Source organism: Budorcas taxicolor, chromosome 1 (genome assembly GCF_023091745.1).
Source record: "Budorcas taxicolor isolate Tak-1 chromosome 1, Takin1.1, whole genome shotgun sequence".
In the NCBI taxonomy this organism is placed as follows: Eukaryota; Metazoa; Chordata; class Mammalia; order Artiodactyla; family Bovidae; genus Budorcas; species Budorcas taxicolor.
In genome coordinates, this window is record NC_068910.1 from 42,695,309 (window position 1) to 42,708,380 (window position 13,072).

Consider the following 13,072-nt stretch of genomic DNA (forward strand, 5'->3'; position numbering starts at 1 on the left):
TATACAGGATGGGTAAACAACACAGTCCTACTGTATGCTGCAGGGAACTACATTCAATACTCTATGATAAGCCATAATGCAAAAGAATATCTGTATGTGTATAACTAAGTCACTTTGCTGTCCAGCAGAGATCGGCACAACATTGTACCGATCAACTACACTCCAATTAAAAACAGAAAATTGTAATTTACTTTCAGAAGTTACATGTCTCCCTGCCAGCAACTACCCGAAACCCCCCTACTATCCCCAAAGTGGTTTCCCTACCATATATGACTGGTGTAACTTTCCTAACTGGAGGAGGAAATGACAGCCCACTCTAGTATTCTTGCCTGGAGAATCCCATGGACAGAGCAGCCTGACAGGCTATAGTCCATGGGGTCACAAACAGTTGGACATGACTGAGCAAGCATGCAACTTCCCTAAAGGGAATCAATTCTGTAGGTGCTGAATTATCACAAATTCCAAATGAGCATATGGGTCTGAGGGAATGAGGCATGATTATACCTATGTATTCATCGTTTTTTAAAGAAAACATTTTTTAAAAATCTAAAGATTATTAAAATAGAGGCCTGGGAGAAAATACCAAGCATTCTAGATGAAACGCCCACAGCCTGAAATGAAAACGCCTCATGCTGGAAGGACGAACAACAGTTTACGTGGCTCCAGAGACACGTCCTCTGAGCTGCCGTGAAGTCAGAACATAGCTGGCAGCCTGCCATGGCCTCAGAGGCCAGTTTTTCCTCTAACTCTGATTTCTTCTTCCATATTCAGAGTCTCAAGTGCCTTCTGATGGGTACACGCGTCTATTTCAGTTTGGTTGTTGTCAGGCTGTCCATCTGTCAGTCAGAGTGAGATCTTCCAGATTCTGCCCAAATCGAGACTGCTTTCTGTTGCCTGGCGAGGGAATCCCACAGGAGAACGCACACGTGGCCCTGAAATCCCGCCATCGGCTTCATACAGAGAGCGACGTGGGGATCCATCTCACGCTGGGGCCGGGGCACTGTTCACTCCAAGAAACTTCCTTCTGTTCCGAAGGCAAACCCAGTTCCAACCATTAGGACACCATGTGGTATCCTCCATGCCAGGAAACTTGCCAAGAGAAAAGGAACAGTATTTAGAATCGGTGAATCTTGTCTGTTCCATTTATAATGGAGAACCAGAGAAATTTTCTATCATTCTTTAAAATTAGATGACTCTTATTTAAAAGGCTAAGTCATCTGCAGGCCCCTGGGCAGCGGTCTGAATGACTACATTAGAGGTGCAGGCCCCAGTGGTCTTCCTGTCAGTGGGGAAGAGGAAGAAGGTTTGTCACCCTGTCCCCACCCACCCCAGGTAACTGTGTAACGTGCGAGGGCATGCTCAATTGCTTAGTCATGTCCGACTCTTTGCAACCCCATGGCTGTAGCTCCTCTGTCCATGGGATTCTCTAGGCAAGAATACTGGAGTGGTTGGCCATTTCCTACTCCAGGGGCTCTTTCCAACCCAGGGATCAAGCCCACGTGTCCTCCATCTCCTGCACTGGCAGACATATTCTTTACGACTGTGCTACCTGGGAAGCAACTTTGTAATAGGGAAGAACAAATCTGACTCCATGTTGAATCTGTTTCTTTTAAAGTTTGTATTCTAATACTTTTGCCTCAGTTAAGAATGCTACCTATAGCCTGAAATATACAGGATAACCCATTCTCAAGGGTATAACACTTTTTCATTCATAAAGAGGTAAAAAGCTGCAGAACAGAGAAAACATTTGTCTTGTTGGAGATTTACAGGAACATCATGACGTGTTCCTAGGTAAACAGCTGCAAGAACAAAGGATTCCAACATCAAGAAACTTGCAGCAACCAACCGTAGCCCTCCCTCGTTCTCCCTTAAAAAGAACTTTGCCGGACTTCCCTGGTGGTACAGTGAATAAGAATCCATCTGTCACTGCAGGGGACACAGGCTGAATCCCTGGTCCAGGAAGATTCCACAGGCCTCAGAGCAACTAAGCCTAGGAGCCACAGCTACTGAGCCCGAGTGCTGCAACCACAGAAGCTCCCATGCATGCAGCCTGCGCCGTGCAACGAGAGAAGCCACCACGACGAGAAGCCCGCGCACTGCAACTCGAGGGTAGTCGCCCCTTGTCGCAACTGTAGAGAAAGCCCACAAGCAGCAACGAAGATGCAGCACAACCGAAAATAGACAGCTGGAGAGATGAAAAGAGCTTTGCTGAAACCCTGCGCAGATTTTGAGCCTTGGAGGGCACAAGCCTCTCATCTCCTTGCATGGGCCTGCAAAAACCTTTCTCTACCTCAAACTCTTGATGTTTCAGTTTATATGAGCTCACTGTGCGTCAGGCACATGAACTTGCATTCAGTAATAACCTGAGGCCAGGCAATGTTGCAAGAAAAAGTTTAGGAAGGGGAAGCACATGACACTCCAGCACCAAAAGACCCATCAGAGGAGTCAGTCCCAGTTGTTACATAGCAAGAGGAAGTTTCTGAGGTTCCTGATGACGAGCACACCACTCTGCACCCATCTCTCTGTGACCTGGGATCTGGGCCCCTGCCAGCAGGCTAGTGCAGGGAGGGGAAAATTCTTTTTCATTGGCTGGGGCCCACCAATCAAACTACTGAAAGAAGGATTAACAAAAGGAAAAAATCTTTTAATTGCATGCCTGTGCCCAGGAGGTGACAAAGATACAGCTCAAAGAGACAGCTAGATGAACAAGATTTCTAGTACACATTTCAGGCTCAACAAAGGAAAGGGGGTTTGGGCTTCGAGATGCAGCAGCTGGTCAAGTTGCAGGAAGGTAACCAGCAAAAGTACAGTAAACTAGGGTTGTTTAGGAGGGTTTGTTAGGCAGGTTTAAGTCTAAGCTTTCTCTGTGAATGAGAGTGATAAAGAGTCCCCCGCTGATAATATAGAGACAGGGAATCATCTTTACAAATAGAAATTTCTTGTGAATCTAAATTTCCTCCTATGCCCTGTTTTTATAGGTTTTCCTGCATTTCCTGCTTCTCTATGAACTTCAGTTCATTTGGGGGTGGTGTATTCCCACAAATGTCATTAACCTAGGCTTTTTCTAGTCAGGGCCTTCTTTTTTGGGGGGGGGGGGGGGTTGGTTCTAGATAGGGGATAACAGGAAACTGGCCCAGAAGGCAGAAAGCTGGAGCTCAGTTCTGGGCTCTCCTGCTCCCTGCAGGCTTTTCTCACCTCAGTATCACCTCCAATACAGGCAGGTGATGGCCGAGAGCATCCCTCCCACCCACCCTCGGCACTGCTGCGGACCGAATGAGAGATGGGATGCGAATGGTCTGTGTATATTGTAGAGTACTAGTAACGCACTGCCTGCTTCTCTGATATTCTCAGAAGAAAACATTGGCTTTCTGCTAATCCGGTTTGAAAAGAACATTCTCTCGGCAGCCCCTGATGGCCTAACTCAGGCATGTGCAAACACTGTCCAAACGCTCTATGTCAATAAAATTTATACAGCTTCCTCATACATGAAATAAAGGAAAGCAGGGCCATAAGCATGAGCAGGGGGAAGGCAGCCAGAGACCCACCCAATCCACGTATGCACTCAACTGACAGCAACTGACGAGGCCTCCTCACAGACCCCAGGGCTCCCAGGAAACACGGGGGCGGGGCGGGGAGGGGCTCTCGACACTAAGGCTCACCCTTGAGGCATGAGCAGAAGCCAGACCCCCCTCCTTCTGGAAGTTCCTTAAGGAAGGGCATTAGGAGAGAAGAGAAAGCAAAAGAGACCATTTATTTGACTACACCGTTCAGGTCTGAGGGCAGGAAAGGGAGGGTCACTGGGGCAGGGGACTCTGACAAGGCCAATGGTCTGAGACAAGGCTGGCAATCTGGGCCCAGGTTGGAAAGGTCACGTTCATGACTCTCCTTCAATTTCTGTCAAACTTAGCCTCTCACTACATGCTGCAAGTGGAAACCACCACCCCAACTCTTGTCCAAACAGCCCACATGGTGATGGATGGGAGGCGAACTGAGGGAAGTTTCCACACGTTCGATTTGCTTAACCAGCCAAGCGGTTGGAGCTGCACTGTGGCCCCAGAGCAGCTGGTTTCCAGGCCAGCTTTAGGGCCCTGCAGGTAAAGGTCGGGGGCCCAGCCCACCCGAGATGCTGACATCAGGAAGGCACCCAGCCTTGAGGAGGACCTGGAGCTTCTCTGGGGGTCCCCTCTTCTGTCTGACCTACCACAGCCTCTGTCAGGAGACAACAGATCCTAGACGCAAAACACGGTGTGTCTCTCAGTCTTAATCACTACAAGGACTAGCTCTTTCCTGCTTTTCCCCTAAACCGACTGACTCTGTGGCTCTTAGGAAAGCAAGCTCAAAACCACTGTGTTTATTTCCTTGACTGTCATTGAAGATTGCCAGATATCCAGTGTGGAGCTGAGGAAGATTATTCTGGGCGAAATGTCAAAACTGTTCAAGTAAGCGGACCTTACTATATTGTATCAATAATACAGCTGAGAAACAGTGTTTCTGGGGACCCTCACACAGCCGGAGTTCTGCCTGCACTGCAGGTTACTCATCTCCTTTTTGCAGATGATGACACTGGCTCAGGAAGGTTATGGAACAAGCCTCGGGTCACTTGGCAGACAGCCGGCAAACCAGGGGTGATGATAACCTGGGTGGAAGGGATTTTACTTGTGAGGAAACTGAGGCCTCGGGACCACACAGCTGGGAAGTAACAGACCTGGGACTGGCCACCCTTTTCCTGGTTCCTTGTCCTGAGGCCTTTGACCTCCTCCGTAAAAGCAGTGCTAGTAACCAGGGAAGCAAGCAGCAATTACTAAGGCTGTTTTTGCCACTATTTTTGTTGTTTTCCTTGTCATTTTTTGCCTAAGGTCAGAGAAGTTAATTGAGGTTGGCCAGCAAAGGAGGAATTGGTCTGGAAAAAACACTCCTATTTTTGTTTTATTGTAACCCTGCCCATATATTTTGCCTGCAGGGCAGGCAGTTTAAAGGCAAACAGAATCCCGCCACCCCAATTAGTTTCAACCACAATGGCCTGATTTCCGCAGGCTCAGAGAAACCCTGTGTGAACCAGGGTTTAACTGCAATTCAATGAACTGAGAGGCAAAGATGACCTCCATTCTCACAGAATCCACGTTAAAATATTGGCTGGCCTGGGAGACACTCGAGAAGTTTAACTGGAGGTCGGACAGACAGATCACGGCCCTAGAAGCGCTCCCCGGCTCAAGGCAGGGGCCAGGGTCCTGGCACTCTGTTCACAGACAGGGAAACTCAGGGTCCAAAACAATCTATCATGGGCTCTTCCCCAGCACTCAGGGTGAAGCCTGACTCTGCCACGTCTCAACAAGGCTCCACAAGGGGCCACTTTAGAAGAAGCTTTGCTGGTTTCAGAGCAGAAGAGAAATGTTGAAGGGAAAGTAGAGCAGGTCAGAAACCCCACAAAGAGGCCGGCGTGTTGGGGGTGGGGGGCTCTGTCCCAGGTTTGTGAGGTCTGGTGTCTTGTGCTGTCTGCTCTCTCTACAGGGAATCCCTGAGGATCCACCCCAGGGTGCCCTTACTGCCCAGGCTAGCACCTGGCACTTGCCTCCCAACTGGTTTGCACCCCTGTCCCCACATGACCCATTCTTCACAGCTGGTGCTGACATGCTGCTCACAGCCTGGTGGGGCCTCCCATAGCATCCAGTCCAGTCTCTTTTCTGTGGTTGGGATAATTCAGTGCCTGCCAACCTCCCGAATCTCACCCTCCCTCACCCCGACCTTCACTCATTAGGTTCCAGCCACACAGGCCTCCCGGCGTTGCTGAGCTATAACAGTCCCAGGACCTTTGCACTTGCTGGGTACAGGGATGCTGCCTCTTCCCCAGGTCATCACACACCAGCTCCACGTTGCCATCCAGCATTGACTCAGATGCCAGCTCTACAGAGACACTGCCCCAACCACCTGATCCATAAGGCCCCTCCCCAGTCACTCTACGTCACATCCCTGCCTGTGACACAAGAACTTCTCTACACCGACTAAGGGAAGACCCTCCTCTGTCCAACTCAGTATGCTCGCTATTCATAGCTCACTTCTGTGACCAGACTCACCCATTCTCTGACACCAGCTGAGTGTCCAACCATTCACTTCTGACACTGATCCCACAGGCTAAAGCCTCAGCCCCACAACACTGCACCCACCCCAGGCACCAATCGTGTGTCCCCAGTCGTCACCTGTACTTCTGACCAATCAGACATAAATCAGGGTTCTCACGACCGCCTCCATGGGTTTGATAATTGGCTAGAGCAGCTCAGAGAACTCAGTAATGCTTACAGGTTTACTATAGGACACGATGAAGGATACGGATGAATAGTCAGAGGGACACAGGGTAAAGTCTGGAAGGGTCCCAAGTACAGAGTTGGAGAACATCACTCCCACCCCGCCCGACACATGGATGTGTTTACTACTCTGCGAGCGCTCCAAACCCCATGATTTAAGGATTTTTATGGAGGCTTCATCACTTGGACCTCATCCCTTATTAACTCAATTTCCAGCCCCTCTCCCTTCTTTCTAGATTGGGGGAGGGAGCTGAAAGCCCCAAGCTACTAATTTGGTCAGGATTTGGGCTTTCTGGTGACCAGCCCTATTCAAGAGCCCAACCAGGGAGGCCTCATTAGAACCAAAGATTTCCTCTCACCTAGGAAATTCCAACGGTGTTAGGAATTTTGTGTCAAGAAGCAGGAGCAGAGACCAAGACACATGTATTTCATATATGACTTAAAAATCTATTTTCTTGTGTACAACATATAGGAGTGGGTCGTGTTTATTTTCTTCGTTTCTTCTTATTTTTCCACCAGAATGTAAGCTTCATGAAACAGGGGCCTTGTTCATGCTTGATCCCTCAGACTGTCAAGAGTGTCCAGCACATAGTAGGCACTCAATAAATCTGGCTGAATGAATGAGGAAATGCTTGACAGAGGAATGAACAGCCTACATTTGAGCTTGCTCCTGTTCTGTGCTCCCATGCTGGCCTGAAATCTTCTCCACAGCAGAACCATGTCTGTTTCATGCAGAGACGGTGTCTTTCTATTAACTGCATTTTCTTACTGTCTGTATTCTTGACTGTCTCTCCCAGGGCTGGTCACTCCTTAGAGATCTTAAACAGCAGGCCCTTGATATGGAAACCAATCTTACCCTGCCCCTCATCTATCACCTTTGATCAGACTCCTGCAATTTGAGACACTACTCCCCTGCCCTAAGTCACCGCCAGGCTGCAAGAAGGGACCCTCCTGTAAGTCCAGAGCTCACATAAAATTCTCCAAACTACCCAGCCCTAGACAGCTCAGCTTATTCACCCTGCCTCTCCCATGCCTTCCTGTGAAAACCACAATAAAGGCCCCTGCCCACTCTTCCTCCTCTCTCTTCCTGCCTCCTGAGGACGCCGGCGTTTCCCTGCATAGCCCCCCATGGCATTATGAGTCCCTCCTCTTGGGAATGAGCAACAGACTCTCTTTTCAAGGGCTGTCCTCTCCTGACCTGTTGGCCTCATGACACATAAATAGTAATAAGACCTACATCTGAATACAGTCTCCTATCCGCAAACACAGAGCCTGTGCTTAGTCGCTCAGTCGTGGCTGACTCTTTGCAACCCCATGGACTATAGCCCAACAGGCACCTCTGTCCATGGGATTCTCCAGACAGGAATACTGGAGTGGGTTGCCATGCCCTCCTTCAGGGGATCTTCCCAATCCAGGGATTGGAACCAGGTCTCCCGCATTGCAGGTGGATTCTTTATCACGGAGCCTACAAACCCCATGCAAAGATCACACAGGGCCAGGAGTCCTGCCTACCCAGCCCACTGCTCTACCTCCAGAGCCTAGCACACTGCCCAGCACACAGCAGGAGCATAAAAAACATCAACTGAATAAATGAATAATTTGGCTGAGGGCCTACAAAGTGTCAGGATCATCCACATCTCAGAGGATAGCACAGTGGGGGCAAGCACCGAAGCCTGGGGAAACCCTGTTCTGCCACGTCCCAGCTGTGCAGACTTGGACAAGTTACTTAACTTCTCTGCACCTCAGTTTACCCACATAAAAAGTAGTACAAAATAATGCCCTCAGAGAATCGCTGTGAGTGTTAAATGCATTCATTTAGGCAGAGAACAGAGAGCTGCATGTGGCAGACGGTCATCACCACAGACGTAAGTACCTGCCCTTGTTTTCTCTGCCAACCAGCTCTAAGAAGGATGGATACTGTTTCTATGCTGGAAGGAAGAGACTGAAGTGAAGAAGTGGCGGGACTGTACTTTGACCACTCACTGTGTGTTAGAATCCAGGCTTCCTCCAGTCAGGATGGAGAGCTGGGCCTCCTCCCACCGTGGGGCCCACAGCCCACTCTTGCTCTTGCCCGGCCCCCTTGGGCTGCACACACAATTCATTCAGTGCAATAACCTGGGTTCCAGGAGTTCAAATTAAGCTACAATTACGCCTTTGAAATCAGGACTGTATTATGCTTGGCATAGAGCTGTCCAGTGGGACTTCAGGCCATAGCACCCCCTCCACACCAGCAAGAGTTTAAGTATTTTTATTAGTTGCCAATGATGAAAAATTGTGAGATTCCACAGAGAATATCTAAACGTCCATATTCTGCAGGAAAAAAAAAAAAGAAGGGCTGCACTTATCAGAGTTCAGAGACCCACCTCTCCAACTCCACTGACCCTTTGTTCACGTTCACTCAGACTGTGACACCCTCAAAGGCTCCTGCTTCCACCCTCTCTAATTCTCCCTTCAGACACCTCCCAAAAAAGCATTTTACCCCACTGCCCGTGGCACAAGACTCTTTAGAAGATATCAGGGTTAGCATGTCATGCCCTTGCTCTAACTTCCTGATTCTTTGTTTCTCTACAACTTCATGTCTACACTCCTCATTGGGACATTCCAGGCCTCTATGGCCCAGCCTCTGGGTACTCTTCCAACCTCATTTCTTTCTATTTCCTTCAGAGCCATCTTAAACTATAATCCTATCCTAACAGGGCAGACAGACAATGAACAAAGAAACAGATGAATGAGACTGTGGAGATATGAAAGAGCTGAACAGAGCAGTGTGATAAGCTATAACTGTGGGTCACCTAGAGGTAGAACAATCTAGGAAGGCTTCTCAGAGGAGGTGGCCTTTGAACCGAAACTCCCATGAATAGAGTTGGTACCAATGAATCTTAAAGACGGATCTTCATCCAGCCTTCATTATGAAGGATTTCAGTCCTTCATGTATCCCTGTCTCCATATTCCTAGCAAGGCAACTTGGCTTCCCTCCAACCAAGGAACAAAGTCTATTTCCCTATTCCTTGAATCTGGACTATCCTTGGGACCTACCTACTTTGGCCAACAGAATGCAAAGACCATTCTTTCCTGGTCCAAATGCTTGGGCATCTTTGTTGAAAATCAGTTATCATACATATGTCTATTTCGGACTCTCTTCCATTCCACTGGTCTATGTGTCTACCTTTCACCAACACGACATTGTCTTGATTGTTCTAATTTTACAGTAAGTCTTGAGACCATGAAGACCTAAGTTTCCCACCTTTGTTCTTTTCCAAAATAGTTTTGGTTGATTCTAGGTCATCCTCATTTTCACAAAAACTTTAGAATCAGTTGGTCAATTCCTACAAAAGTGCCTACTGTGATTTTGATTGGGACTATGTTGATCACTTTGGGAAAAACTGTCATCTCAACAAAAATGAGTATCTCAAACCATGATTATGGTATACCACTCTATTGAGGTCTTCTTTAATTCTCTTCTTGCAGATGACCTCCATTGTAAAAGTCTTGGCTATTTTGATGAAATGTATTCCTAAATTGTTAGTGGTAATATAATTTCTAAAAACTTCATTTTCTAATTGTTTACTGCCAATACATAAAAACACAATTGACTTTGATTAGCCTTAACCGGAAGCCACATACATCTACCCTGAACATGCATTTTCACTGTTCGGCCAGAGACATGTGGAGAAAATGGGGAATGTAGGGGTTCTGCCTCCAGCTCTCTCTCCTGCCCAGGACTTCACTGTCAGTCTTCAGTAGCCCCCCAGAACCAAGCTCTGACTCCCTGGCTAAAGATATGGCAGGATTTCTACTGGAATTTTAGGTACGGTTTATTGCACCATGACTGCACACTACCTTCAAGCTAAAGCCATAAACGCTGCAAACTACTCAATGCTGGGTCACTTCTTCCAAGTTTTGACCCTCTCCAAAATCTACTCACTCTGTGCACTTTACAGAGTCTTCAGGTCCTGAATTTCTATCTTATTCAGAGCTTATAGTTATTCTCTGAAGGAGGATCAGTCTGTTAGGAGCCTAGTCTCCCATCCCATAAGTGCAACTCCTTATTGATTTTAACACCTCTGATAGAACAAAAAAATTTAAAAAGAAACGTATAAAAAAAAGAAAAAGAAAATAACAAGTGTTGGCAAGGATGTGGAGAAACTGGAACCCCTGTGCTTTCTGGTAGGAATGTGAAACGGCACAGCCACTGCTGAAAAGTTTGGCAGTTCCTCAAAAAGTTAAGCATAGAACTATCATACCATCTAGCAATTCTCCTCCTGGGCATATAGCCAAGAGAATCAAAAGCTGAGACTCAAGGAGACACTCGTATACCAATATTGAAAGTGACGTTATTCACAACAGCCAATAGATGGAAATAACCCAGTGTCCATCAACAGATAAATGAGTAAACAAAATGTGGTCTAGATACAATGGAGTAATTTTCAGCCATAAAAAGGAAGGAATTTCTGGTACATGCCGTTTGCTAGAGCTGTCATAACAAAGTACCACAGACTGGGTGACTTAAACAACAAAAATTCATTTTCTTCAGTTCTGGAGGCTTGAAGCCCAAGATCAACGTGTCAGTAGAGCTGATTCTTTCTGAGAGCTGTGAGGAAAGGCTTTCCTTGGCTTTTCGATGGTCTTCCCTCTGTATAAATCTGTATCCAAATTTCCTTTTTCTGTTAGGGACACTGGTGACGCTGGATCAGGTCCCCTCCAGACGACCTGATTTCGGCTGAATTACCTCTGTAAAAGCCCACTCCACAAACACGGTTACTTTCTGAGGCACTGACCGCCAGGACTTCAACATATAAATTTTCACAGATGGAGGGAGGAGGGACACAAAACTCAGCTCTAACATACAACAACATGGACCAAACTTGAAAGTAGTGAATGAGCCAGACACAAAAAGACAAGCATTACGTGATTCCACTCACATGCGGTGCCCCAGACAGTCAGATTCACAGAGACAGAAGTAGCAGAGAGGCTAACTGGGGCTGAGGGGAGGGTGAATGGGGAGTGAGTGTGGAATGGTTATACAGATTGTCTCTGGGATGATGAAAAGTTCTGTAAATGGATAGTTATGATAGTTGTACAATATTTTGAATGTACTTAATGTCACTGGGTTATATGGCTAAAACGGTAACTTTGTTAGGCATGTTTGACCATAATAAAAAAGAATACTTCTATACAAAATCTATAGGAAGAAATTACTACCCTGTGTTTCTTGCACATCTGCAAATGGATGGAGTAGTAGACAGCATTTCTATTTTGCTTGTTTTCTGAGAAGAAATTTTAATTTTCTGTTTTTTCCCCTTTGTACCTCACCACACTGACACCAAGTGACACCATTATTTTAAGACAAGAGTGAAAAGTGAAAGTCACTCAGTTGTATCCAACTCTTTGCAACCCTGCAGACTGCATAGTCCATGAAGTTCTCCAGGCCACAATACTGGAGTGGGTAGCTTTTCCCTTCTCCAGGGGACCTGCTAAACCCAGGGACTGAACCCAGGTCTCCTGCATTGCAGGAGGATTCTTTACCAGCTGAGCCACGAAGAAAGCCCAAGAACACTGGAGAGGGTAGCCTATCCCTTCTCCAGCAGATCCTCCCAACCCAGGAATCGAACTAGGGTCTTCTGTATTGCAGGTGGATTCTTTACCAACTGACCTTTCTGGGAAGCCCTTAAGACAAGAGAGAGGTTGTTAAAAGCAAAATTAGAAAGAGCAAACAGTTTCTGAACAAGTCTTTTTAAAATGAAGTTAAAAGTTAGATCTTCCATTGAAACACTGGGTCCATAGCCCAGGGGGAAATAATTTATTTAATTTCAATAGTTACTTGAACTCTCCCAGGGTGATCAGCTGGGTGTCCTTTCACCCCAGTAAGAGTCCATCTTTTGGACTGCAGACTCAGAAGAATGATTTCTCTCTGGGTCAAATGTCATTGTTACCCATTTAGAACACAAAATGTCGTGGTCCCGGGAGTTTGGCACATGAAGACAAACAATCTGTGTTTTGGACAGGATATCTGGTGCGAGGCATTTTCACTTAATATTCAAAACCACCTCGAGAGAATTATAGCAATCCTTACTGAACAGATGGGAAAACAGGCCTTGGTCTTCCTTCAGGAGCCTACACACAGCAATGGAAAATCAATGTATATTATAAACTATTTGCGGAAAAGTTGTAGCCTTTCCTCTGATGGCTCCAAAATAATTGCCTTTTCTTTCCACTGGAGAAATAAGAGGCAAAGGAGATACATATAATATATCTGTATGTATTGTAAATCTTAAATATTTGCTTCATCACCTTATAAACGATGTCACTTTAGGCAAGTTACCTCACTTTCATACACTTAGTTTTTCTCTACTGTAAAATTAGAGAAAATATTAGAATTTGACTGGAACTTAGGAAGCATTCAATAACTATTAGCTAGTATTATTATTATAAAGGTGGTTATTCTTATGTTCTCAACAGTGTATCAAGGGCCATAAGCATATTATGATGTTTCCTCTCTTTCTACAGAGAGATATCTATCTATCAGCACCGATCTATCTCATCTAACTCAATCATCTCAGCAACTCTGCAGAACTGATTCTCTCAACCCGGTCGTATCACAGGGGAAACCGAGGTTTTGAAACATTAAGTACCTTTCCCAAAGTTTGCACAGCTTATTGGTTTAGACATTCAGGGTCAGGGTTAAGGAAAAACTGTGGCTTTGAAGACCCAGTTTCAACACTGGTTTGTGACTGTCACTGGACCTTCTCCAACCTCTGTTTCCTCTCCTGGAA